This window comes from Pelodiscus sinensis, chromosome 3, assembly GCF_049634645.1.
Source record: "Pelodiscus sinensis isolate JC-2024 chromosome 3, ASM4963464v1, whole genome shotgun sequence".
NCBI classification, from domain to species: Eukaryota; Metazoa; Chordata; order Testudines; family Trionychidae; genus Pelodiscus; species Pelodiscus sinensis.
Window position 1 is genome coordinate 95,737,879 of NC_134713.1, and position 6,130 is coordinate 95,744,008.

A 6,130-nucleotide genomic window follows, 5' to 3' on the forward strand; every position below is an offset into this window, starting at 1 on the left:
CTGAGCCATTGAAATGTACCACCTGACTCTGGGGTGAAAAGCAACAGTGAAACAGCTGCACAAGTGAGGGAGGAGAGTAAAAATTTTCCAGTGGTGCTAGAACAAACCCTTAGGATGAAAGAAGGAGTCATGGGATGTTTAATGTCAACATAGAGCAAACAATACCGTGTTTTTAAGGTTTGATCTTAACAATGCCCAACAGCATATTGCACTGTATTCAATTTGTCTACCTTAGAAGGATTAAAGGCCTAATGAGTTTGAATCTGTGGTTCCAGCGTGTCTAGTAGTAGCTTTTTTCAAATGTGGCATTCTTCAGCCAGTAAGCTAGGCTTCTCCAGATTAAGAAATATTTTCTACCAAATGATTTCCAGTTCAAACTTTTCTTTGAAACTTTACCTGTGATTACATTTATATTGTATTACAAGCACTAGAGAAGGCTTTAAAGATTCTAAAACTAAAGCCCACTGCCACACTGAAAGATGAGGTTCTGCTTATGTGATGGGATATTTTGGAATATCTTTATTTGGATGTTCAGGCACCTGATGAATTACATAAAATAAATTTGAATTCAGGGCAGCTGCAGCTCTAGTTGCTGCATAATCCTGTGATTAAAGTTAATACATCTACATCACAATTCTATTTCAGGCTACTGGAGTATCCCGCAATAGCTATCCCGCATCTTCACAGCAAGCCTGTTATTTTGAAATATAACAGGCTCACTATTCCAATGTCCTTGTAAACCTCATTCCACGACGAGTAAGGAATGTTTTTGAATAGTGGGTTATTTTGAAATTTGGCGCTGGGTAGACAGAACTAAAGTACAAAATAAGCTATTTTGAAATAAGATCAAAATAAGACACACAATTTACATAGCTCAAACTGCATATCTTATTTTGAGTTACGGTGCAGTATAGTCAGGGTAAATATAGAAAAGAAGAAATATAGGTGGGCTGAGGGGGGAGCGAGAGATAATTGTATTTTTCACATTCTGGATGGAATTATGATCATTTGAGAAAGCGCTCACAATGGCCTAGTAAATAGCACACCACCCTTGAACTCAGAACATCTGAGTTCTTGGCTGATAACCTTGGCTGAGCAGGTCACTGCAACTTGGTGTGTCTCAGTTTCCTTGTTTGTACAATGATGAGAATGATATTGGCCTCCTTTGTAAAGTACCTTGAGACAAATGGATGAAAAACATTATAGAAGAGTTACGTATTATTATGCATATTTAAATCAGAAATTGGACCCATTTCTACACATTCATGGAGCTGAATGTTCTCAGAACATGTTTGCTTTTCCTGCAGCCTCTCACACTGTGTAACTACTCTCACTTTCATCAGTGCTGTGTTAGTGTTGCATGCACTTGTGGCATTGTCTTGCTTGCAATTCAATGTGTGAAGCAGAGCATCCGAGTTGTCTTGCTTGCTACACAGTGTGTATCTTTTGACAGTGCCTGTAGCAACCTGCACCTTTTTAACTCTGCTGTACAATGCATTACTAACAACCTCTCTAGATATTAGAATCTTCCCTTTTTTCCTAAATAAACACATTGATTTTTTTTATTTGATAGCATCCCTGCTTTTGACTGATTCCATTCCCGCTTCTTCTAGAAACTTCAGGGGAGAGCGTCCCAAGAATGTGGAATTTTATCCACCGTACTGGGACTTTCTGACTACACAAATACAGCAGGTTACACTTGATTTTGGTGCCTTCTGTGTACTGAGAGAGGAAAGGAGATGGAATCTGATTTGACCTCTGTGAAATGGCCATGTAAGTCATTTTTCAATCAGACCCATAAATGGCAATAGTAATATGTTCCATCTTCAATTCTGACATATGCGATCACTACTGAAGCCCAGTAATAATGCAGGATGCCTGCTACCGTGCCTTACAAATTGTTCTATTGAATGTGAAACATAACTTCCCCAGATTAGGAGGTCCATGAAGTGTTAGAGAGATGAATATTTCACTTAGGAGAACATGTTCAGCACATGGTTGTTATGAATAAGGAATGATTCTCAGTCTGTGGAGAAGAATTAAAGAAAGGAGGAGGCATGCTAGCTATCTCAGTGAATAGTAATACAATATCAAGTGTGTTTTATGAGCATTTAACATGGTCTGGATTGTCATTGATGGTTTGATGACCAAGCAAATATCCATTTGCAACACGAAGCTCCCTCAGACCTTCTGAGTTGATAATAAATTGCTTAATAGTTACATTGTTGGCAATCTGGTCCCAGGTTATTTTTGCCCCTCCTTAGGAAATCAGGTTCTGTGGGACTCAGATTATTCTAATCTGATTATTATACTCAGTCTAATCTTTACACCTACTTGGTTAGTACTTAATGTCTATAGAGAGAGTTGCATATAAGTAGGAAACTAACAATATTATTTACTTTTCAGTGTATTTCTGTGTGGATTAGAGCTAGTCTGAAGAAACTTGGTGGGTTTAACATAATTTCATTTTGGCTATGTCTATCCAGGTACAATAAACCAAGTTTTTTTTTAAATTGTTAATTCAATTAAGTTAACTCATTTGAAAATTCCTTTTAACACTCCTTCAGACACCTATGCTACACCATGACCAGATCAAACCAGTAGATGGGCATTAAGACAATTTTTAATTCAGTTAAATTAACTCACTCAAGCTGCATTGATACTCTCAAAATGCCTGATTTATTCATGCCAAAATAAAGTAATCTGTGCAAATCAGGCAATCCGAGACTATCTATCAGGATTGTCTATACAGGGCAATGGACTGGAATACCTATTACAGAACATGTTATTCAGAAGCAGCTTTCTAGGTAGATGCCATGTTCCAGAATAAAAGTGACTTTCATTCCAGAATAATTAGTGCACTTCCAAAGCAGTGTAATTATTCCAGAATTCCACACATGGAGAGCTTTTGAGGTCAATTTCCCCATGTAGATAAGCCCAAAGGTACTGATGTGTTTCCCATTATTACCATAATACCTGAGCAGCTGACCAGGCCTGCTGATGGAGGGTGGCAGTGAAGGGGACAGTTGCCCAGGGCCCAGAGATTCAAGGGGGCCCAGAGTTCCTGGCTGCTGCAGTGGTGGCTAGAGCCTTCGGCCCTTTTGAGTGCTATGCGGCTTGAAGGACTGTGTGTGGGGGGACAGCTGCAGACAAAGGGCTGGTTTCCTGAGGTCCCACCCCTTCTGCCCAAGGCCTCACCCCTTCTGGGGCACAGTGCCCCCCCGACCCCGTACATACCTTGTCTTGGGCCCACAGTGGCTGTAGGCCCGGCTGCACCTCATAATCCTTAATGTGTTCATCCTCACAACATCCTCACCAGAATGATTTTATAGAGGAAGAAGTGAAGCACAGAGAGACTAAGGCTATGTCTTCATTGCTGCCACAGCGGTGTATTTTTACAGAGGGATAACTAATGCATGTTAGCAACCATGCTGTGAAACCTGTAACTTTTTTGTCAGCAAAGACATAGCCTAAGGAATTCTAGGGTGGACCAGGGAGTTTAACCTTGGAGGCCTAAAATAGCACCCTCACCACTTTTGAGTTCATTTGATGTCATTCTTTGGATAGATTATTGTCCAAGGGGATGAGTAGAGTTTTTGTTCTGTTTCTAACTGAATTTAATTTATTGCCAGTTAATTCAGGTTAAAAAAACATTTGCAAATACAAATGCAAACACTTCACTTCACAGCCCATTTTCAATGGCCCATTAGAGGATCCACCAGAAGTCTATCTGTCAGTATGTATCTTCTGCACTCAGCATAAGCTTTGTAATTGGATATGACTGGAGTGTTCATGGGCTCTGGTGACCCCCTGACAGCAGTAACAGCCTGCACAATTTAGAGTAGCCCTGAAACTATCCTAAGTTGCTCCTCTGGACTGACCCAGTGAAAATGAAAATGAAAAACCTACATCCTCTTCCCTGAGCTGTAATGGGTTCTAATTCTTGAGAGGAAGGACGGTTCAGTGATTGGTGTGTATTGAATTCCTTGCTCCACCGTGTGTGGCCCCAGTCCTCTATCAAATGGAGGTAATACCACTTCCTGACCTCATGGGAAATTTTACATTAAATATTGTGAGATGCTCCAATACTGCAGTAATGGGAACCACATAAATAAATACCTAGAAGATCTGGCCCAATCGGAGTGTAGGGAGTGCTTACAGGACTGTGCATTGAGGATTTTACTTTGTTTTAAGTTACATTCATGAAATGCCTAAATATTTATACACAGGATAATGCCTTTTTCTTGCTCATTTCCTGTCTTTTTCTTTTTTTAAATGCAGAGCAATAATTTATCACCAAGTGATGTGGAAGAAATGAAGAGGAGTTTTTAATCTTTATTCAAAAAACTTTTTTGGCTCTCATTGACTCAATCATTGTTTCTGGAACTGGGTTGCTTGACAAAGGAGACACCAGTAATCCCTAAAAAATTAAAATATGGGATTTTTTGGTCTGTTTTGTTTTCATTTACTTCCCATTGAACTGAATAATGCATTGTAATTATATACTGGCTATTATGTAGGCACTTCAGTTTTTCTGACTCCCAACTGGAGACATCCTAACAAGTCAGAAAACTTGCTGTGTCCACAGATATGGAGTATGCTGTGGGTGCCTTTTCTTTTTTGGTCTCTTCATTTTAAAACTATTTGCTTCCAGAAAACCCTGCTTAGTGTTTGGACCTGAGTGGATGAACATGCTTATCACAGTGTCTGTTAAATACTGGGTGAGTTCTATTTTTAGACCAACAGTATTCACCATAAAGTTCAATTTTGGTAATCAAAGCGAATGACTTTACACCAATGACCAAATCTTTCCCCTTTGTGCTGCCCTACTACACTTAAGATTTGGCAAATAACACCTTTTCAAATGTTTTTAAATAATACCCATGCAATAGTTACACAAGAAAAGAATACTATTTATGAGATCAGAAAACATACTTTTCCCACACTTCACATTTCTTCCACTCTGATAGAGGCATGAATGAAGCAAGGGCATGACCCTGAAATCACCCTTCCTCACAAATTACAGTGGGATTACTTTAATGAGGAAGGGTCCTCTAGAGGATTAGGTTCTGGAATATGAGACTGTAGTGAAATATGAGACAGTAGTGGAAAACTATGGCCTCTACTGTGCTGGAGATAAAACCATGTTAGTGGACCTATTTTTAATTAGAGTTTAATAGGCACTAATCACTACATTTCATAGAATCATAGAATCATAGGACTGGAAGGGACCTTGAGAGGTCATCGAGTCCAGCCCCCCGCCCTCAAGGCAGGACCAAGCTCCGTCTACACCATCCCTGACAGATGTCTATCTAACCTGTTCTTAAATATCTCCAGAGAGGGAGATTCCACCACCTCCCTTGGCAATTTATTCCAATATTTGACCACCCTGACAGTTAGGAATTTTTTCCCAATGTCCAATCTAAACCTCCCTTGCTGCACTTTAAGCCCATTACTCCTTGTCCTGTCCTCAGAAACCAATCCTTTACACTTCAGTCAGGATTGGCACTCCAACATTGATGTACCAGCGTTTGCTTTTAGCAGATCTATTGAAGACCCGTCAAAACAATTGCAGATGTCTTTCCAGTTGACCTCCATACTCTACCCTGATAAGAAGAGTAAGGTCTCCCGTCAACCCTCTGTGGTGTAGACCTTGCAGTAACTCGACTGAAGGTACATTGACTCAGCTATGTTATTCATGTAACTGGAGTTGCATACCTTATGTCCACTTACTGTGGCAGTGTAGACCCATGTTTCTGGATTGTTCTGGCCTCACTGCATAGAGGCTGCCATGTGGAGGATATATGGTGAACTGGGATACCAAGAATGTGACTTCAATACTGATTTTAGCTTCATTTCAAAGTTTATATATATAGTGTTGTTTTACTTTACCTCCCTTTTGCTTATTTTACAGGCAGGAGAAAGCTGAAAGTCTGTCCTTGATAGCTTCTCTAGTCAAAACCCACATTCACCTCATTTTCTCCCCCATGCTTGTATCTGACTTAGGCACATAGCTCTATTCAGCCCAAAATATGCCAGGCTCTGATGGTGTATCCCAGGGCTGCAGGCTACCTAGGACAAAAGGGAGTGGGTGAGTCACAGTGTTGCAAAACACACCAAATTCTTGCTT

At 40.1% G+C, this 6,130-nt stretch overlaps 1 long non-coding RNA gene across 1 annotated transcript; it reads left to right on the forward strand.

The window, feature by feature from the left end:
• The first annotated feature begins 1,478 nt into the window (after positions 1 to 1,478).
• LOC142827631 (uncharacterized) lies at positions 1,479 to 4,667 on the forward strand. Its single transcript, XR_012902329.1, has 3 exons — positions 1,479 to 1,773; positions 2,407 to 2,486; positions 4,282 to 4,667. It is a non-coding gene; the product is annotated as an uncharacterized LOC142827631 (long non-coding RNA).
• Positions 4,668 to 6,130: the final 1,463 nt, after the last annotated feature.